General features: G+C 44.7%; 1 protein-coding gene across 5 annotated transcripts in view; it reads right to left on the bottom strand.

Moving 5' to 3' along the window:
• Positions 1–23,208, bottom strand: part of Atxn1 (ataxin 1) — a 416,850-nt gene that overhangs the window by 358,654 nt on the left and 34,988 nt on the right. The window contains exon 1 of one of the 5 annotated variants that reach the window (XM_052157617.1): positions 18,392–18,480. The exons of the other annotated variants lie outside the window; for them this stretch is intronic. The gene's annotated coding sequence lies outside the window, so the exon portion shown is untranslated. Of the gene's footprint in view, positions 1–18,391; positions 18,481–23,208 lie in introns of those variants that run through there. 5 annotated transcript variants of the gene reach the window in all.

Raw genomic sequence — 23,208 nt, 5'->3', positions numbered from 1 at the left:
GTGGGCCCTGAGAGAGAGAGAGATAGCAAGAAAAAGCAGATACCAGCAGGTAGGCACTGAGACCAGCGGCCACCTCTTTCAGATCTATCTACAATGAGTCGTATCTCCACTGGTTTGCTCAGTCGGACATGAGCCTCTGGGGAGAGACCTTCACTGAAGTGTGATTCCCCAGTCAGGCGGCTCAACAGAAAGTGACAGAGAGAGGATCCTGAAACAGGACAAAGCCAGGTAACCCATTTCTTTCACTGGATAAAGGTGGTGCAGAAGACTGAGGTCTAGAGCCCTTCATGCTGGAGAGCAATACCTCCTCCTCCTCCTAAGGTCCCAACAACAAACCAAGCTTCCCTTCTACCAAAGTTTATTCTAGGGAACCAGTGACTATATTGTGCTTTCTCACAATATAGTGCTCCCCCCTCCAAAAGCCTGCACCAGAGAGTCTTTACCCAGAGGGATTAAAGGCTTTCCTACAGCCACATACATGAAGCACCCTGATGTAGTTGTCTCTGGCCTATGTTCTCCAGCCTGGCCCTGAGGCCTTGTGCAACTAAGGGGGCACTATATATAACAGGTAACTCCGAGCATTTAGATGTTCAGGTGAGAGTCCCATGCCCTTCCTTACCCGTCTAGGAGTGGTTTGAAAGAGTCAAGGAGCCCAGGTGGGATGATCCTTTGCAAACAAGCACACATGAACTTCCCAAGGCAGGGAGGTTGTTCAACTTGGAAGGAAGTAATATACAACTACATACTTCAGACATTTTTGGATTCCTATAAACAAAACTGTGAAGGAAAAAAGAGACTAAAAAGAAAAAATGCATTAGATCTAGAAGGGAACAGAATAAGTTTTAATTTTTTACTTTTAAGGGTAGAAATTCGATATATCTGCCATGTGTGCTTGGTACAATCAACTCATTTTTCTTTCAAATTCCTGATCATTAACTGTTCCTTCTGCTGTTCCACTCTGATGGCCAGTGTTCTAGCCAGACCCCTAAAGTCTCCTGGGATGCTGCAGTAGACCACTGGATGGTCTCTCAGATACCAGGATCACTCCAATCAAGCCAGCCCTGGGCTTTGCCGGAAGAAGAATACATACAAGTTGTGTCTAGTTTCAATCAAAGATGTGCATTAACTGCACAAAAGTGTGTGTGTGTGTGTGTGTGTGTGTGTGTGTATACATCCCATGGCTAGGGGGTGGAATAAAGGAAGGGGGTCACTGCAAGTCTTTGGGTGAAGTCTGAAGAGGAAGCAGCTGTGTGATGATGTAGCTCCCCTACAGTGGACATCTATACAGTTATCAGACATCAAGGACCATTTTGTTATAACTAAAGGACACGCGCATCCATCCATCTTCAAGGTATAAAGTTGTGTAGCTCAGACTGAGCCCAGGAATGAGGACAAAGAAGGAAATGACCCAGATATGGGCAGGAACTGATGAAGCTTAAAGTAAGCCTCCATGGACAGCTTAATGCAATGAACACCCAGAAAGATCACGTGTGAAGAGAAGGAAATGAAATTACCAATATTAGCAGCTAGAGGGGTGTGGCCGAGATTGTGGCTCAATGGTAGAGCACTTTTCTAGCTTGTTCAAGGTCCTGGGTCCGATCCCAGGACCCAAATTAAACAGAATAATAATTAAATGGGGGAGGAGATACCACTACAGAGACTATTGATGTTAACAGATAGGATTACAAACAATTTAGACCTTTTTTTTTTTTTTTAATAGAAAGCATAGGTTGGCAAGACGGCTCAGTGGAGGAAGGTGCTTACTGGAATGCCCAAGGACCTGAGTTCTAATCCCAGGAAGCGTTATTGGAAGAAACCAACAAATACACTGAGGTTCAGTTTTCAGATAAGGTAGGGAGGAAAGTAGAGGAGGAAGGGAGAAAAGTTGAAATGCAGACGTAGCTACAAAAAGTGCATGCTAAATATTCAAAACGTGTGCAATGCAAGACCACATAAGCCTCGTTTTAGGATGAAAGAAATTCAATCAAGTGGTTGACTAAGGAAAGGTGGGAACTGCCAGGCAGAGAGGACAGGCCTCTCTTTGGGGTCCTGAGGTGCCTTCCCTCTTGATAAAGGATTCCAGGTACAGTCCTGAGTCCTGTGTATTCATGAAAACAAACTGGGCTGTATGCTTAAGATCCGTGTGTTTACCTCATGAATTGTCCCTGAAGTGACATGACAACTCATTAAGTGATAACCAGGCTTTCCTCCGGTAGGGGCACTGAGGGGCAATCCCTAGTCTGTGCAAATGCACTGGGGCACAGTGACAGAGGCTCTACAGAAGCGACAGCAAGGGAGCAAGGCCCCAGGTAGAGGAAGAAGGGTGGCCAGTGGCCCAGAACAGCGAGAGGAGAAACAGCACTGAGAGTCAGAAGAGGAAGGCAGAAGCAAACAGGAAGATGTGAGGGAACCGCACACTGAGAAGGAGAAAACAAAAAACCAAACATTGAGATCCAAGCTCATGTTGCTCCACCCCAATGGTGGTTTTCTGTGGAGATTGTCTTCCTCCCTCAACACCTGTACATGAAGCCAGAAGCAGGACAGTAGCATGCAGGGAGGAAGTATTAACTGCTGAGAACTGAATCCAGAGCCTTGGGTATGCTAGGGAAAAAAAATATCATCCCTGTGTTCCATGCATGGCATTCAAAGCCTTGGTTAGAAAAATTTTCAACATGGAGGACTAAACTGAAGATCTCCTGTGTAGTAGGCAAGTCAGTATTACTGGTTAAAAGCCCTCACCTGATTTTTAGTAATTGATCTCTTCTAGAGTTAACACCCTGTCTATGGCATCTGATGGGAGGCTATATATAATTTGCCAGTTATATACTTCACACACACACACACACACACACACACACATTCACACACCAAAGTTCACATCATTCATACCCAATCCTGAGCCCCAGAGAGCAGGCATCCTAGTCTGCAGGACTCCGTCTGCCCTCAGGAACTAGCACTTCTCTTTGCAGCTGAATCGGTAAGACAAGCTGGAGATGTGACTCACTCGAATTTGATGGAACAATTAACGCCAGGTCTCCCTTTCTTTCCCTCTCTTAGTCACTGCCTCCAGCAAGAAAATCAAGTGAAAAATGTAAAGTCATAACTAACAGACACACACACAGAGGTTCTAATATACATACTATCATACACATCCTCTTACAAACATATCCAACACCCCCCTTTCTCTCTTTCTCACACACACACACACACACCCTCTCTCACATACACATACACACACACACACATATTCTCATACACATACTATCACACACTTACAAACATATCCAACACCCCCCTTCTCTCTCTTTCTCACACACACACACACACACACATACACCCTCTCTCTCTCACATACACATACACATACACATACACACACACACACACACACACATATTCTCATACACATACTATCACACACATACTCTTACAAACATATCCAACACACTCACACACACATACTCACATTGCACGCTGACAGAGACCATGCCAGCAAGTTTAACCTTAGCAAACAGCAGAGTAGGGTTCTGGTCCACATTATTTTAATTTACAATTTTAATTTACTATTTTAATTTACAAACCCTGGGTTTACAGGAACGGCTTTGAGAGGCATTCCTATAAAACCAGCTTACTCACTGAACTATTTTTTTTTTCCAAAGGAGAACAAATCCAGAAACCACTGTCAGCCTTTGATCACCTACGCGTGCGAACAAACTGGCTGCCGGTGTGGATGGTCTCAGGTGGATTCTTTGTCTGAGGGCAACAGCTTGTCTTTATTGGCCAAAGTCTGAAGACAAACTATTCGGTGGGAGGAAGGATGGAATGTGAGTTCCAGTCTAGTGATTTCGGTGTGTGGGGCATAGGTATAAAGAGAAAATGGAGCTGGGTATGTCCTCACTCTGTTTTGAGTTCTCCTCTGCCTTCAATCAATCCTTCCAGTATGGTCTCAGGTTCCCAGTGACAGTCCACAGGGCCGGCTATAGTGAGGACTCTCATGCAAGCTGAAGGACATGAGTGTGGATGGCTGGAAACCACAGAAGAGCCCAGCACCACGGTACATCTAGAACTCCTGTGCTACAGAAGCAGTGCCAGGCAGCTCTCTGGAACTTGCTGGCAAGGAATTCTAGCTCCCAGTTCAGTGAAAAAACTCTGCCTTGAAAAATATCCCATAGCAACCTCTGGCCTCCATGTGCACAGAAGGGAACACACAGGGAAGGTGGGGTGTGGGGTAGGGAAGAGATGGGGAGTCAGGGAGAGAGGCAGAGAGATACTGAGGTTGATTCTCAAGCTCCACCCCAGATTGATGAAACCAGAATGCTGGGCACAGGTTCAAATAACTGATTTTAACAACAACCCCCTAAAGATGTATCATTACACCCATAGATCAATGCATGCCTCAGCCCTCATCTAAGAAGCCTATATATATATATATATATATATATATATATATATATATATATATATATATATATATGTATGTATGTGTACACACACCACCACCACCACCACCCCTCCCCCAAGGCTCAGGGATCAGAAGAGAGGACTTAATGATTTAATCAATAATCTGAGGTAGTGGATGAATACAAGGAAATGGAAAATGTCTTCTGATACATAAGTTCAGCTGTGCATGGGAACTCACAGTGGTTGTCACAGGACACCCTAAACCCATGCAAACTCAAGCCAGATCAAATTTCAGACTTGAGAGAGAGTTGGGCCCATCATTCTATCCCTAGAGGTGAAACTGCAGGCAATTATTATCTGATGAGAAAGAAAGGGTCCATTTTCTCTAGGAGCATAGTCAGTAATGAGTTGACTACTCTACAATGAAAGACCTCAAGTCCATACTGTATGATACTGTATCAAACTCTTAAAGAACTAATGAAAAAACAACACACACACACACTCACTCACTCTCTCTCTCTCTCTCTCTCTCCCTCTCTCTCTCTCTCTCTCTCACACACACACACACTCTCTCTCTCACACACACACATACACACTCACACACACACTTTCTCTCTCTCTCTCTCTCTCTCTCTCTCTCTCTCTCTCTCACACACACACACACACACACACACACACCCTACAATACTGGAAACCAGAGCTCACTTTACCCAGTTTCTAATGCTTATCCTTTAGGTATGTGGAGTGGGCAGAGTTAAGCTTCACCTGCCGGCTCACTTTAGTTCTGTGGCCCAGAAAGCTGTCGCTGTCCCATAAGCAGGACTGTAGCTGACACTAAAACAGCAGCCCTTCTGTGCACACTACTTCATAACTCATAAGCAACTTGCACAAGAACCCTGTGAGGTCGGCAGAACTGTGATGATTATCCCAGATTCAGAGATGAAGGAGGTGGAACCAGAAACATCAACAACTTTGGTCAAAACCATGTAGCAGACCAGAGAACAGCCTCCCACTGCCTCATACCCAGATCTGCCCAGGCTCCCACAGTTAAAGATTCAGGAAAACCCTTCCGATAGCAACCAGCCCCATTCATGCAGAAGACTGCACTGCTATTTCTCACCTGGACCAGTGGCCATGAGCCAGTTTTTACCTAACTAGTCTGAGCAGAGGACTGGCTGAAGTGTCACTCAAGGGGCGGAGCCTCCCTGCCACAGTTCCCCCAGGGGAGGACACATTTTATCCAGCATGCCAGTTCAGTCCTGTATATGGGGATTTCCTTAGTGCTGAAACTTCTAAAAAGTATCCAGAGCTGCAGATGAGACTCAGGGATAGAGTATTTACTAATCATGTGCTAATGCCCTGTGTTTAATCTTTAGCACCACACGCGTAGACAAATACATACATACATGTATGTATACATATATACATATATGTACAGAATATATGCATGTATATATGTGCATGTATATGTGCGTTTTGAAAAATACATAACTAAAAAAGAAAATAAAAATATTCCAATTTCCAGTTACTGTCTTAGCACAGATACAGTAATATTTAGTAATGTGCATATTAAATAGCGTTTTTAAAATCCAAGATAGGTCAAATGCTGTATGGGTACTTCTCTTTAAAGTTCCAAGGTAGTGTATTCTCAACAGTTACTTTCTATGATATCAAAAGGGAAGACACCTCATAGGCATGTTGCAACTTGTTTTCACAGGTTTTAATTTTACATGTATCTGTGTTTGCCTGCATGCACATATAACATGTACATGATTGGTATCTTGGGAGGCCGGAAGGAGGCACTGGATCGCTCTAGAACTAGAATTACAGATAGTTGTTAACTGCCATATGGGTTCTGAGGACCAAATTCAAACCTTCTACAAGGGCTCTTAGCCAGTGAGCCATTTCTCTGTCCCTGTTTCATGTGTTTTCATGTGTTTCATATTATCAGTTCATTATATTAATATACACTATGAACCCTGAGTGCATTCTAATCTAGATTAACTTCAAAAAATGATGAGCTGTGCCATTTTCCAGTATTCATGTCTTCTGTGCCAGGAAAAAGCAACCAGAGGCAGGTTTCAGTAAGTTCAACCTGTCTCCCAGCTTGGGGCCTGCCTGAAATCTAAAAACGTCTCGTCCCTCTCTGCCCAAATGCAGACCACTGCACTCCTCACTTAGAAAGCAACGGGTTGGATAATTCCCCCACCAGAACTCATCTTTCTCAGGGTTTCAGCCCTAAAGTACACCAGTGTCAATCAAAGTAAGGGAAAGTTAACTTCCTGAGCCACGCCCCCACAACAGGCACAGGGCCAATGCCTGCTACAGGCTTTTCATAAATTAGCATATCTTTATAACAATCTTAAGAGGAAATGCCATTATTTTACACTCAGGCTTAGACACATAAAATAACATATTCAAATTCACACAGCTGGTAAGATTTGGAGCAGTTTAAGTCCAGAAGTTATTCATTTGTATTCTTAAAAACAAACAAACAAAAAGACAAACAAAAAATAAAAACCCAAAACACAGCATGTCTACCATCCATAGCAATAGTCTTCAAGAGTTTTGGTTTGAATACAAATTGCTGCAGACTTGGGTCAATAAATATTTTACCTTTAGTATGGGATGATTAAGAAGATAATACTCACAGAGATACCATTAATTTAGCATCTTTAAATGGTTTTGGTTGACGAATCACAGTACCATTTAGCTGTGCACCTGAGAGAAAGTTCTTAATTCAATCAAAATGAATCTATGGCAAATGTCTGTAATCCCAGCTCTCCACAGGCAGAGGCAGGAGGGTCAGAAGTCCAAGAACAGTCTAAACTCCACAGCGAGTTCAAAGCCTGCCAGGACCTGTCCTCACCATCCAATCCCCTGAAGAGAGCTAGGGATATAGCTTGGTCATCGATCATTTATCCAGGACACATAAAGCCCTGGGTTCAATAAAGCTCCTACTTCTATCCGTGTGATGCTTCCTACTCCAGCCATACAGGACACTTGGCATGCAGACAAGTGTGGGCTTGCTCTTGTAAGTTCTGTCTTCTGGAACCCACAGCTCAGAGCCCCCAGACTGTAACCTCAGTCCGAATTTCTTAGCAGCAAATGCCCTGGCTCAGGTCCAGTTGTCCAGCAATGTTTCCTGTTATGTCTTCACCACCCCACACCCTTTGCCCTACCTCTGCTTGAGTTTCCCAATTACTGGACACCCTGCCTAGCTGGAGGCCCCAGCCCCTTCTGTCTCGCAGTTTCTCTTCCTGAACTACTCCAACCTCCTTGGGAATCACCATTTATCTCCAACTCCATGGAGACACTTTCTGACTCCCTCCCCACACCAGGGCTGCACTAACCCAAATGCAGCCAAATCTTTATATGACTGCTACTTTGGAAGGGTTGAGGGAGATGAAGTAGGGTCTGCTATCCTCCTGCTTCAGCTCCTGGAGTGCTGAGATTACAGGTAAACCTTACCATGCCCACTCACTGCATCCTGGAGAGACCCATGTGAAGGCATATAACACCATCCAAGGAAAATGGCATGCAGCTAGCTCTCTGCAAGTGCCTCTATGCCACATTTCCTTAGCTAAAGAGCACTGGTCCCGAGTCCAGGCACCAGGTAGGTGATGTTCATAAGGTTAACAGGTGAGGGTTGGAATAAAAAGCCCTGCTGTGCAATCGTAAGAGTCAGAGTTTGAATCCCAGACCTCATATAAAAGCTGGTTATATGTCAGGAGTCTCAGTAATTCCAGAACCCCTAGGGAGAGACATGAGGGAAAGACATGAGAATCCGGAAAAGTTCTTGGGCCTAATTAGTCTGACAACAAGCAACCCTGTCTCAAACAAGGTGAAAGGTGAAGAAACATCTGAGGTTATCCTCTGATCTCCCCAGACCTGTCACGATACATGTGACCTCCCCTCCATGGGCACACAAGACACAAACACACACACACACACACATACACACACACACACAGGATGAATTCTGTAAGCATGGATGCCAAGCTGGCTGCTGATCTGGCCTGGGAAAGTCAGTTTGCAAACCATTGCTGCCACTGAAATAAGTCTTATTTTAGTCTGATGTCATGGCTGGCCATCTGTAAACCACAAGGCTCACAATAGCCCTCTGCCAACAGAAGGAGCAGAAACACAAAAGGAACTAGCACGCAGGTCCCGCTTTCCAGCTAACCAGCCCTGAGGCCTTGGCAGTCTCATTCCTTCTGGGACCCTCCCTTTGCTCTCTAAATCCAGGCAGCAGGTAAGGCACTTCTTCCTCTGCTTCAGTGACTTATACTTCACAAGGATCAGCTAGCACATCTGCTGGGCTTTGTTGGACCACAGCCTATTCTGCAACGAGCCAATTTAATACAGCCAAATGTGATACGAAAATAGCTGCATATACAAGACATGGCTGTGTTCTAATAAAACTTTATATAATCTGGCAACAAGATGGACTAGGTCAATGGAATTCGGTTGGTTGTTCCTCCTCCATGTTGCTCTGAAGTCTACTTAGCTCAATGCTGGGGAACTACCATGATGCATGTATCCCAAAGCTTCTAAGTGACCAATCAGGAGTCAGATGAGAATTATATACCATACCCTCAACCAGAAACTGAAAAGTGATATTAATTACACAAAAGCTTATGAAAAGGAATGCACAGATGAACTGATTAAAAAATAATTACCATACCGCTGCCCTAGTCAGTTACTTATTAAATACATTCAGGTTTTTTATTTTTATTTATTTATTTTTTTTGAGACTGAATCTCATGTAGCCCAGGCTGGCCCTGAAAGTGCAATGTAGCTGAGGATGATCCTCCTGCCTCTCCTTCCTAACTGCTTGTAAGGGCACATACTACCAGGCTGTATGCCAAGATCTCATGCATGGTAAGCAGGCACAATACAAACTGAGCTGCATCTCCAGATCTATATTAACTTACTTAAGAGAACACTGTGCCTTCAAAAGGAAGCAGAGACTGCCCCAGCCTGGTCAGTGTCAAGGTGGCAATGGGGAGGGTGGGAGCCCATGGCCAAAGCATTCCTAGTGTGGCTACAAAAAAAATCCCTCTCTTGACCCAAACAGCACAGTAGGCTGCAACAGTACACCCTAATGTGACTCAGTAATGCCCATCCCCTGATTCCCCTGGGCAGCCACTTAACTCCATAGGGACACTTCTAAGGGAGCATGGACCCTGTGACAATCACGGAGATCTACAGCCAACACGCAGCTGTCTCCCAAAGCCAATCAATAGCTTAGTTTCCAGCCATCAAATCCGTTCCCCCTGTCCCTTAGCTTGGAGAGAACATGCAAACAGTGTAGCCCAGGAAACTGTGGGTGATGTTCCCATGCCCAAGTACCCCCTCTGCATCCTTCTGAGCGCCTATGCCACTTAGCAACGAGTCAGCGTGGGAAACCCTGAACTCAGACCTGAAGCCACCTCTGGGCTCCAAAGCAGGACACAGGAGCCAGGCATGCGTGGCTCAATCCACCCTCTGACGTCACAGTTCCCATGGCACGCACTGGCCTGTTCAAGCTCTATGGACTTTTGACTCATTTCCACATTGCTTTTCTATAGGCAGAGGACGGGATGCTGGGGGAACAGTGTTTAAGGGATCTCAGTGGATACATAGGGGAGGGAAGCTGGCACCACCTCTAACCCAAACAACAGAGTGAAGGAAAAAAAAAAAAGAGCTAGAGCCAAATACCCAGGGCAACAAGTAGTGCCCAGTAGTTACCACAACAAAACGTGTAAACAGTGGAAGGACCTTAGAAAACTAAGGGGGAGGGGCCAGAGCTATCCAGAAAACTCCAGATCTTTTGACCTATTGAGCACAAAGGCTCAGTATAAAAGTCAGAAAACTTTATACACACAGAGAGAGCAATGAATGCTGCCTATTAATAATAGGCTTGGGGTAAAATAATATTCCAAAAAGTCAGGGCATGTTTCCCTAAATTCTGCCAGGATACACAGGGCAAATCACCCCCACCCCCGCCCCAACTAAGGAAGGAAAACAAAACTCACTGCAGAGGGACAGGATGGGAAGCCCTCTGTTCCCATTAAGTCCGTGTCCACACAAGAGCCATTCGAGCTGCAGTTCTCGAGGAGAAAGGCAGCTTTCACACTAATACTGCTTCTCTAATACTGCCGGGGATGGCAGGTTAGTTGCGCAATCGAGCCAGGAATTCAATATTCAAGGCTCTCTGGTAAATTATCAAAATGTAAACCAACAGCTACAGTGGAGACCGTCTCAAGTGCCAAAAATCCAAGTGCTGTGATTTCAGTGAAAGACGTATCTCCTTGCTGTTTGGTCTTCAGCCTGGCTCAGCCTTGACTGTGATGTGCTCAGGGAGGCATGCAAAAACCATCGTGTGTGTGTGTGTGTGTGTGTGTGTGTGTGTGTGTCTCAATGGCATTTAGATAGCAAGATAAAATTATCATTTCTTTCCTAGTTTTTCTAACCACCAGATTGAGGGTAGCTTTATTACTTTAGCCAATTGACTCCTTCAATTTCCCCATAGCAACACACTGGTGTGGATACGAGGACTCAATGAACATATGTTTAACTATGACTGATCTCCATGATTTTAATCACAATTAAAATGAATCTGACCTTTCAGGTGGATTTGTAGCATAAATACAATCCTATCTAACGAGAAAAATACAATGTTCTGTAGTCCTGAATCCCCTTGTAGAGAAAACTGTTAAGCACCTCTACATTAAAAATTCCCAGGGCAAAATAAACACTTGTATTTTCTAGACCTCTCAAACCAAAATGGGAAGGAAAGAACAACTTTACTTCATTTGTACAAATTGAAAGATCACCTTTTGAATTCATGCTGAACAGCTAAATGTAGCAGCAGACTGTCAAAAACTGTCAAGTGGAAGAATTATTGATTGGAGCATTCAAATTAAAAATGAATGTAGGTTAATAAATGAAGATGGCTTTGAAGAAAAAGCGTATCATCTAAACCAAGAAGAATCAGACTGTGGATCTGCCTATCAGGCTTGTCAGGCTGAGAACAGAAGACTGGGAAGGAAACCAGTGCTAGCAATGAAATAAAAATTAACCAAAAAGGTTTCTGTGATAACCCATGACAATTGAGGCTGGTCTTCCTAGAGGTGGATAGCCCAGGGCTTGTATTTTGATGCTAATTCCACTCCTAGGAGGGGGCTGCAGATGAGGAGTTGCCTTGTGAACCTTCTCCCCACCTTAATTTTTCAAATAAAGGCCAGAGTCAGTGATTGGGCAGGAGGAAAGGGGAGGAGCTGAGAGTTTGGGGGAGGAGAAAAGGATCGATGGGAAGGAGGAGGAGCTACAGAGGATCGATGGGAAGGGGGAGAAGCTAGGGAAGATCAATAGACTGCTGAGAGAAGCTCTTGGCCTGGAGAAACTGCAAGTTAAATGGGATAATATAGATGGGAATAGAGTAGTGTAGTGGGAGATCTGCCCAATCTAGGCTTATAGCTTGTATTGTTACTGACTGACTTGAAATTTCTTTTACCAGATAATTGTGTTGGAAAAATATAGCAGCACTTCCTGGTGGCCCACGTCCCCCCCACACTTGCCTTTTCAGGTCATGACATAAATGCCAGCTGAGGACAAGGAATAAGATGGAAAGAGTTGGTGCCAGTGCAGTGCCCTGCATAGCAATGGGGAACTGGAGTTGGGAAGTCAGCTCAGTCAGTAAAGTGACTGCCACACAGGCATAACAAGTGGAATTCCGAGCTACAGAATCTATGGGAAGCGCCTAGGTGGCACATGCATAGCATAAGCGCTGGGGAAACAGAAGACTAGAGAATTCTTGAAGTTCACTGGCTAGTCAGTCTAGCTGAATCTATGAGTCCGGCTTTAATCAGAAAATCTGTCTCAAAAAATAAAGAATATTGACCTGTGTGCCTTTACATGTACCCATACGTGTTCATGACAATACACAGGCAGGTGTGTACACCCATGTTAACAGGGAAAACTGCCACACACAAGAAGAAGGTGAGGAAGAAAAAGAAGAGAAGGAGTAAGAAGAAGAAAAAGAAGAGGCAGGAGGAGAGGGAAGGAGGAGGAGGAAGAGGGGGAGAAGGAGGAAAGGAGGAGAAGGAGGAAGAGATGACGATGATAATGACAACGATGACAACTACTGTGACAACAGGGGAGGAGGGGAAGAAGACACTGACAACAAGAGTCATAGTCCATCTCACTCAAGGCCCCGAGCTGTCTACTTGCCTCACTCTCCCTGCCCCCGTAAGATAAGGACCCAGTCTCCTGGCTTTAGCATCAGCATCTCTGAGATGACAAGTCACGTGTATGCGCCCATTGATCTACAGATCCACACATCTAAACCCAAGCCTGACATCCCTACTTCCTAATGTCCACATGGGCATCACCACCACTGCCCAGCTTTCCCTTTGTCTCCAAAGAGCACAGTCACCCACCCAGAAGACACCCCACGTTTCCTGTTCTATTTTTTACATGCTATTTCTAACCCATCCAATCCTACACAGAACGACAGTCTTCCCATCTCTCCATCTCTCTTCGCATCCCATCTCAGCCGAGTCACCACATAACAGCCTCCCAAATGACTTCCTGGCTAGATGCTCTGTGCACCATCTACCTCTTTCCATAATGCACCACACGCCATCTTTCAAACATACAGGAGATGCTCTCATTTGCTCTGCTTCAGAACTCTCGCCACTCCTCCGAGTCGAATGGTGGTTTCCCCTGCACTGTGACTGTGCTCATACATTGAAAGGAGAACCTCGGCAAAGTTGACTAACGATCGCAGATCAGCTCATCCTGGGTCTCCATGTGCACCCTGTATTAGTTACTCGTTTGGCACCATGATAGAGGCAACTTAGGGGAGGGATGGTGTACTGTGACTCACAGTATAAGAGGACAGGGTCCATCTCGGTGAGGAAAGGTGGGAAGAGCTTAGGGCAGCGATTCTCATTACATCTGCAGCCAGGAAGCAGGAAGCGGAAGAGGAAGAAGGAGAGGGAGAGGAGATGGATGCTGGTACCCAGCGGGCAGTCCAGAACTCATAGGGTTAGGTTGCCCACAGTCAAGGTGAGTCTTTCCTCTTCACTTAAACCTCTGTATAAACACCCACACCCACATGTGTCTCCACAGGGATTCTGAGGACAGCCAAGTTGACATTGACAATGAGCATTGCAGGTCCTTACCCAGAGCCCAGTATCCTTATAAGAAGGTCAAAAGACAAGGTCCAGGTGCGCAGGGCAACACCGTGAAGACAAAGGCAGAGCCTAGAGTGACACATGCCAAAAATCAAGAAGCAGGAAGACACAAGGTCCCTGATCCCTAGCTTTTGGGGAGACTGTGGCCCTCTCCTGCTGATACTCAGATTTCAGATCTCTTGGAGAGAACAAACATATATTATTTTAAGCCACCAGCTCCCCTCTAGCCTCTACCTGAACTCAGAGGTCATTTTTTTTTCTGGTCTCTAGGAGTTTCCTCAACTTCTTTCTCTATCCCTGTAATACTTCTTTTCCTGATTTCCAAAGAAATACTTAGAAATTTAGTTTTTCTATTTATTTGGGTGGAACAAAGGTACCAAAAGGACAGGCCCAAACTCTTCACCTGTTGACATGTGTCCTCAGGTAAATAATTGTACCCCTACAGCTGTAGAAGAGAATGAGAAAATTTGCTTTGTGGACAGCTTCTGGGAAAACAAGCTGAGATAAGACATTCATCGAAATAGTTCTCAGGACTTTCTGTAGGCTAGATACTCTGCTTGCAGTGCCAGAGCCAGAGCCAGATACCACAACCTTCTCTGGACAGTTCTGCAACTGTCCAGGATTCTCTGCTGATGTCCAGGAAGTTGACCAAGCTGGGGGTTGGGGAGAATAGCCACCTCCTCATTTCTAAGTCAGCCCTGCTCCACAAACCTCTTCATTCACACAAAGAAGATATGCTAACTCAAGATGGCAGTTCCTCTCCAAGCCTCCCTACCACACGTTTCCCGGTAGGTTCCTCATTGTCTTGTTCTGAGCAATCTCGAATGCAAATAAAAGCCAGGAGCTGCTACCAGGTATAGCATCTCATCACTCCAAAGTGTGGGTAATAGGCACCCCAAATTATCTCATTCATTCTTTCAAAACAGTATGTTTTCATGGTGCATCATGGATGTCTGCAGCATCAGCCTGAATAGTTCATAACAAGGTCATGCCATGGTCATTTTTAATTGAATAAAAAGGTGACTGACTGATGGCTTCCTTCCTGTAATTAGGTCAGCATGTCTTGGAGTAGTTTTTCTCAGGCACCTCTGAGTCTTGGTTCTCAGTGAGTGGTTCTTACAAGCTGCCTGAGAGACAGAATGTCTTTTGAAAATCACATTGAACTGACCACCTTATCTCTAGAAAATTCATCTGGACATTAGAGGTAGTGGGGAAATAAAGTTTCCAAAGATCTTGAGATCATCTGGAGACAGGAATCCCCAGAACAGGTGGCTAGCCAGACTGTCTGAAATATTGAGTTCAGTAAAAGACTCTGTCTCCTCAACATGTAAAGTGGAGAGAGATCAAGGAAAGCAGCTCACATGAACTTCAGGCCTCCTTGTGTACACACACACACACACACACACACACACTTTGTTAGTATGCAAATGTTACTTCAAATACTCTAGGCTACACTGCTACCAACATTTATGCAAACTTCTTAGAAATAAGGGAGAATTCTACTAAGAAATATAAGTCATCCTGCTTTTCAAAGTCTTTCTACTACAGATCCTGAGCTCTTGCAAGGTGTGTGTGTGTGTGTGTGTGTGTGTGTGTGTGTATTAGTGGGAGCAGGAGTTATTTCCAGAGACCATGACACACAGTATTATCGTCTTGGCTCTTGCTTTAAGAATCTAGGTACTTCATCTCCAGACATTTACACACTATAAAAAATGACTGCTATCATCTTTTTTTCAAACAACCTTCCTTGTATAGTTAAAATGAGTTCAATTTCATACAGTCAGCTTGCATATAACTTAATACTATAAATCAAGCCCAAGAAGTGAGCTGCAATTATTATTTAATCCTAAAGAAAAGAATGAAGAGACAGAAAGCAAACACCATCTTTCATAGATAAAATAGAATTGTGTTATTTATGACCCCTGCAGCTGAGTCTTTTACTTAGATGTCGTGCAAACCGCACTGCGTAGGCTAAATTTCCTTAAGCTTTTCTGGACAAATTCCCTGCATTCAACAGAATAAGTTCCAATGTTTAGTCACAAAAGAATCTCTCCAAAGCATTAAGATAATTACACAATTTTAACTTCTAAGTGTATATATATATATATATATACATATATATATATATATATGAAACAGTGTACTGCCTTCCTTAGAAGGAAATTTGAATTACAAAGAATCTCTGACTTTTCAAAATTCCTGAACCCAAAAGGCATTTTTAAAAAGCCCATGAGCCAAGTAGCGTCGCTAAATATTTATCACAGGATAACGTTTCTACCACCGGAAAGCTTCTGGCAATGCTTCAAACTCAAGTTCCTGACCATATTTTTCTAACTCTCGTGTTTCTCCGCATCAGACCAAAGCGTGTTGGTTCTAGTACAGCTCATGAAAGAGCCTCCGAGGACAGTTCAAAGGAACCTCAAGCACGAGGACTTCATACTCAAAAGAGTCTTCTCATGGTAAGAACATTTAAGTCTGTGAGTCACGAGGCTCAGTTTGAGGTTTGCTCCCTCAGCTCTTCCAGGCAGGTGAGCTAAGGGCTCTACTGTCTTAAGTGCAGTGAGGCAGTTTGTCTAAATATGGACAGACTTCATGAGAGGCTGAAATGGGGGTGGTGACTACGCCCAATTGCTCAGTGTAAACTGCAAGAAAAAAAATCATGAAATCCCCCCTCCGCTGTATGTGTGTGTAGGGGGGGGGGGTAGTGATATGTGAGAGGGGGTGTGTGTGAGAGAGTATGTGTGTGTATGTGTGTGTTATGCATGTGTGTGTGAGAGAGTATGTGTGGTATGTGTATATGTATGGTGTGCATGTGTATATACACGCGTGAGAGTATGTATATATGTGTATGTAAGTGTGTTATGTGTGATATGGAGTGTGTGTGTGTGAGAGAGAATGTGTGTAATGTGTGTATATGTGTGTTTGTGAGTAGTGTGTGGTGTGTGTGTTTGAGTGTGTATGAGTGTTTAAGTATGTGAGTGTGTGTATGTGTGGGTGAGTGTGTATGCTTGTGGATGTGTATGTGAGTGTGTATGTGAGTGTGCACACACACATACTAGTGCACATACAAACCAGGGATCATTGTCCATTACATTGCTTGTACTCTTGCACTTTTTTTTTTTAAAGACAGGGACTCTCAGTGACCCTGAAGTTCTGATTCAGCTAGACTGGCTAGCTCTGAAGCCCCAGGAATCCTCCTGTCTTTGCTTCCTCAGAAGTGGAATTTCAGGCACACACTGCCCAGCTTTTTTAAACAAACAAACAAACAAACAAAACCCAAGAACTCTAAAGAGCCGCACTCAGACCCTTGTGCTTGAGTGGTGGGCACTTTATTGACTGATCCACTTTCCCAGCCCTATAGATGTCCCTAATCCATAGAACCACTAGGACAAGGGCTCACTTCCAAGACTGCACACTAGGAAGGAGCGACACCTTTTGTGACAGTGGTCTCCTCTGATCCATTCCCCAGATCCACGCACTCAACCAGAACAATCAACCCCTTGAACAGAGCAGAAAAGCAGGGGCCTCTCTGTACTCAACCTTCTGGCTTACAGATTCCGCAGGACACCCATCCAGACCCCAGCCATCTGCAGACTTCAGAGACAACCATTCAGACACCAGCCTTACGTGGACTTGAGGGTTTGAAGGAATCAGTCACAGAGCTATGGGGATCCTGCCAAGGTCTCTCCTAATTGTTAGTCCTGTGTCCCCAGAGAAACACAAAAATATCCAGAAGTCCACACTAACATGAGAGTCACAAAGAAACAAGACACCTATTTTAATGTCATACTTGCTACCTAAATTATGGTCCACGTGAGGACAGGTGGATCAGACAGACAGCCAAGAAAGCAAGAGTCTGTCCATGTTGTTTTACAAAGAAATCACTTGAAACATGGCAATGAAAAAAAAAACAAAAAACAAACAAAACGTGATTCTCCCTTCTCTCCCCACCCCCTTCTTTCTGTCCATTAATTGGTTAATTTTACTTGGATGTATTGGGCTCAGAGTCCTCCACAGCCTTCCCAAGTCTGAGAGCTGTTGACGCAGGCTTCCCCAACTGCTGTTTATCATTCTACTTACTACAGGGCAGCGTTTGCATCCCAGAGGAGTGTGATTGTTAATTTGTTACTGTGAACTTCTTAAGGAGTCAAAACAGCCAGAGAAAAATCTTGAACTACACACAGTAATAAAGGCTAGAAAATGCCTCAACAACATGGGAAATGACTCACCACTAAAGAGATGGAGGCTCAGGAAACCACTTTCCCGTTCAAGTCGGGGCAAATATGTACAGATGCAAGCGGGCCCCAAAGAAGCTCAATCTAATTTGCATCGGAAGCCAGATTTCGACAATCACCTTGGCTGAAATAGTCTCAGAAATAGTTTTCAAGTTTTCCTCCCTTTCTTGGGTTGCTGAGATCAGTAATGACTTGCACTTGTAGGCACCTAGCTAGAATCTACGGCCTCAATCCCTCCTGCAACAGCATCTATATCCAGGTAGGAGAAGGCAGCTTCCCCACAGGTTGATTCTATCTGTTCCAACTCCTCCCTGCTGAGTTTAACAGAAAAGGCGGTAGGAGAGCATTTAAGTAAAACGCAAGCATTTCCATAAGGAAGGACTCGGCGAATATGGATATTTTCAATTTCCACAGAGCCAACAACATGAGAAGACAGCACGTGGTGGGAATGACTGGCAAAAGAAACAAGCTCTATCTCCCCGCCTGCCCCATTCCGCGGTCCCCTCTGCGCGAGCTGGGTTTCTGTTGCTGTGATAAAACACCGGGGAGGAAAGGGTTGGTTTGGCTTACACTTCCATGTCAGGAGCTCAAGGAAGGAACCTGAAGGCAGAAACTGAAGCAGAGTCTGTACAGGAATGTTGCTTACTGGCTTGCTTCCTCTGGCTTGTTTAGCTCCACCTCTTATACTGCCTAGACCCGCCCACCTAGGGATGGCCCTGCCCACAGGGGGCTGGGCCATCCTACACCAGTTAGCAATTAAGGAAATGCTCCACACATACACGTGTGGGCCAATCTATTGAGGCAATTTCTCAACTTGGGGAGGGGGGGGTGTCCCTCTTCCCAGGTGACTAGTTTATAATGTTGCTAAAAACTAACCAGCACAGCCTCCTTAAAATACAGACATATAGACGTACAGTTTCCTTCTGGTCACAAGATGGAGTTCCGCATTATGCTGGAGCCCAAAGAAGGAGCATCATTTACTCTTGACTGTTAAAAAAGTTAGAGGCGGGGGGCGGGGGGAGGGGGAATCACATTTAAATCCGCCGATACTGAAAGCTCTTGAAGTATATCTTAAGGGCGCTGAGGCAGAATCCGACGTGTGCTCGTGTGTACTAACGTGTGGGGGTGGGCACGTACTTCGTGTGCACACAAGTGTGGAGGCCATAGGCCACCCTGAGGTGTCCTCTTCAATCATCTCCCCCTTCATTTCTGAACCAGGGTCTCACACTGAGCTTGGTACTAGGCTGGTAGGTCAAAGGCTTCCAGAAAGCTGCCTGTCTCCTCTTCTCCAGGGCTAAGACTGTAGGCGCAAGCTTCCGTGCTTAACTCTAAGTGGGTGCTGGGGAATTCAAAGTCTGGTCCTTCCGCTTCAATGGCAGGCGCTGTACCCACTGCGTTATTTCCCTCAGTCATCATTTTAAAAAGCAAGCGGATAGGACCTCTTCAACTCAATTGTGTGTGGCGCAGAATCACTTCTTAACAGAGTCCCACGTCGGATGGGTTCCCCCGGAGTTCAAGCCATGTGGAATGTAATTAGACCCTTTCTCCTAGGTCCAGACTGATAAATATTATGAATACCTTTTCTTTCCAGAAAACAAGAATAGGATTAAAATCATAGTGGCTTATTATTAAAACTCCTCCTCAATGACAAAGTCGCCACTCTGACGTACAAGATGCTATAGACAGTGGCTGAATCTGCCCCCCCAGGCCCCAGAAAATTAAGTAAATTACACTCCATAAGGTCAGAATCCTTCATAATGGTTTAAAATTTCCATTTATCATGATAAAAGTGCAATTAACTTAGGGTTCAATGATAGTTATATATAATTATATTGTAAGAGTAATAAATGAAATACATAAATAATTCCAAGGTGCGATGTTTGCTGAGATGATCAGCCACCATTTCTTTAAGGCTACATACCATAAAAAGTGATAATGTGGGCTCCGTAAATAGGGTTCAGAAATATAAAGAGAAAAACAACTTCAAATTGTGAAGTTTTAAGAACCATATTTTTCTGCGCACGTGTGTGTGTGTGTGTGTGTGTGTGTGTGTGTGTGTGTGTGTGAGAGAGAGAGAGAGAGAGAGAGAGAGAGCGCCTATGTAGAGAGGGTGTAGATTTCTCTGGAGCTGGACTTACATGTGAGCAGCTTCATGTGGCTGCAGGGAACCAACACTGAGCCCTCTGCAAAGGCAGCAAGCTCTCTTAACCTCTGAGCCTTCTCTCCAGCTCCCAATAAGAAAAATAGTCTTAATCACTTACGGAAAACCTTCAACATGATCAATGAATAACGTAAGGAATAAGCTGAAGGAACTTGTGTCTTTATTTGACACACTCCTATATTAGAACATAGGATTTGGTACATGAAGAGACTCCAAAGAGCTTTTAGAGGCACATTGTGTGTGTGTGTGTGTGTATACTTAACATAACTTTCAGACAATGACTAGTATAAATATAGATAAGAAGAAGAATTCATGGTGGGAAAGTGTTAAACCAGTTTTCCAGCCAGCCAAAGTAAAACGTGCGCCTATCCTCAGACCATTCCCTCCACTTATCACATAAAAAGAATTGAAACCACACCCAAACCACTTGAGACCATCCATCGATCCATTCATCATCTCATTCATTCATTCACTGATTCATTTATTCATTCCTGAAACTCACGTTTACATATCATCTAATATTATGTAAGGAAGTTGCAGAGAACCAGCGTGGTGCTCCCTTGACCTTGACCCTCATTTTTATTAAGAAGGCTCTGGGGCGTGCAGAGACCCACTGCCTGGAGCACCTCGGCTTTATTAAACAGGCAAGCGAGATGGAGAAGCCATTAGTTTTCTTTTGTTACTTGCTCTTTGGGACCCAGGAACTAAGAGAAAGCAAAGCCCTTGAGTCACGAGGTGTCTGCCCAGGACCCGAGCTATGTGAATGAACAGATGGAACACCAAATGTCCTGCTAAAGTGATCTGTGCAGACAAGGGCTTGGGAACTGAGTGAAGGTAGGAGGGAGGCTCATCTGGGCTCTGTGCTCCAGAGAGGCAGAGGTTCCCAGTGGCATGGATGGTAGGAAAGAATATGGACCGGAAAAGGGATTGATTTATGTTGGCTCAGCAGTGAAAAGCACCGGCTACTTGCCCAGAGGACCTGGGTTCAGTCCCCAGCCCCACATTGTGGTTTGTAACTGTCTCTAACTCTGTCCCCAGGGTATCTGATGCCCTCTTCGGGTCTCTGTGAGCATTGTACATATACAGTGCACATACATACATATAAGCAAGACACTCATACCTATAATATACTTTTTAAAATATTTAAGGGAGGGATCTTGGAGTTGCATCAGCCTGTCCTGGTGAATGGAGGGAAATACAGTATTTACAGGCAAAGTCTGAGGAGGGTGAAAAGCAGGTCCTGCTTCCCTTTATAGCTCTCTGCCTCTCTCTCAGCCCTCTGATGCACCGCAAATGGTAGCTTCCTCTGCAAGCTACCCAGGTACATCAGAAAGCCAGGAAGCATTCATAACACCCATGAAGAACCCACAGCTCTTCTTACACACGATACTTTATTAATTATTGGTGAACATTTCTGCTCCTCAGATGACAGTCAAGCACAGATGTTAACAATGACTTGGTCATGATTGTGAGTAACGAGGCCATTCACAGAGAGCCACGAGAAGTCACAATCTTGAAACAGCCCAAGGACAAATGAACTCACAGACACAACCTTACAACAAGGATGCGCTCCAGCTTCGGAGCAGCATGGAGACCCTTTCCTACCAACCGGCTTTCCGTTCATTTCAGTTCTAATGAAAACTTAATCCTGACAGCTAAGAATCCTGTTCTAAAACTATATCCGGGTCTGTGGTGGTGCACACCTGTGGTCCCAACACATGGGAGGCTCAAGGAGGAGCACGGGGAAGCTAAGGAGTGCCTGGGCTACACAGTGTGACCCTGCCTCAACAATAACAACAACAACAACAGTAATAATAACAACCTCAACAACAATAATAATAGTGTTATAACAATAGTGCTGGGCATAGTAATAATGATAACAACAATAATAACAAAACAGTTGTTGTGGCAACAGTGCTGGGTATGACTGTACAGGTCTAATCCCACCACTTGGGAGGCAGAAGCAGACATCAGGAGTTCAGGTTCATCCTTAGATACACAGGGAGTTCAAAGCCCTCCTGGGCTCCTCGAGACCCTAACTGAAAAAAACGACAATGACAATGTTGATGATAATAATAACAACAGATGTTTATTTTAAATTGGCACATAATAAATGTAGCCATTAGTGGAGCACCTGTGACATTTCTCTATACGAAATTGCTAATGATTCTCAGACCTCCAGACTTACTTCCAAAACTGATTAGAGCCAACACCCATGAATGGTTCTTGGATCTCATGGATTTCCACTGCCTCACAGTGCTGAGAAAACCTGGGACAGAGCCTTCTACAAAAGGATAACTACCCAGACAACTGAGGATGAAGTTTTAACACTCACTCCTTATATAAAGTACCTGGACACAAGAGTTTGTTATCAGCTGCAACAGGCTTAAAAACTGTGTCTTCTGTTTTGTTTGTTGGTTTGTTTTGGTTTGTTTTGGTTTTTTGCTTGTATTTATTCAGTTAGTTTGCAATGGCCTTTGTCTTTTTCCCCAATAATTTATTTATTCACCTTACATTATGATCGAAGCTCCCTCCTCCCAGTCCCCCTCTGACAGCCCCTACCTCCACTTCCTCTCTCCTTGTCTGAGAAGGGTGAGGCCTCCCCTGGATACCAACTCACCCTGTTCCCTCTCTGTCTTTTTCCCCCTTACCCTCATTCCCCTAACAGACATATTCAGAGCATGAGCCTTTTAGCAGAGCCTTCCTGTGAGGCTAACAGTGAATGAATAACGACTGGACCGAGGGAGGAAAGAGACGTGGATGGAGGAGACTGCACTTAACACATGGACTTTCTCTGAAATGCTAGCACCTCTGAAGTCCGCTTTCTGAGTACAAGCAGCTGGGACCCCATCCTATGTAAAGCCAATGTTCTCTTGCTCATGCTGGGAGCATGGCAGCTTAGCACCTTCGTCCTCTCCACAACCATGAAACCTCAAGGAGGCAATAACTGAAATGCCTTAAGCAGGGAGTGGTGGTTGAGCTGTGTTTTGCAATCAGAGTACCACAGTCAGGAGGCTGCCAGCCTGAGAGGACCTGCCAGCACTTGGTCTAAGAAGGTCTCAAAAGCCACAGCTATGAGGCAGCACTTTAAGCGCTGCTAAATTACAGGCCCTCCTCCTTTCAGCCATCTGTAGCACGAGGCATATTTCATCTTCTGCATTCTGGCCTTTGCATCTGAGCAATAGGGAAGCTGGGGAAGGGGGAGGGGGACAGGGAAGCTGGGGAA

This window comes from Apodemus sylvaticus, chromosome 14 (genome assembly GCF_947179515.1).
Source record: "Apodemus sylvaticus chromosome 14, mApoSyl1.1, whole genome shotgun sequence".
NCBI classification, from domain to species: Eukaryota; Metazoa; Chordata; class Mammalia; order Rodentia; family Muridae; genus Apodemus; species Apodemus sylvaticus.
The sequence above is the reverse complement of the archived record's forward strand: the minus strand, read 5'-3'. Positions and strand labels throughout refer to the sequence as shown.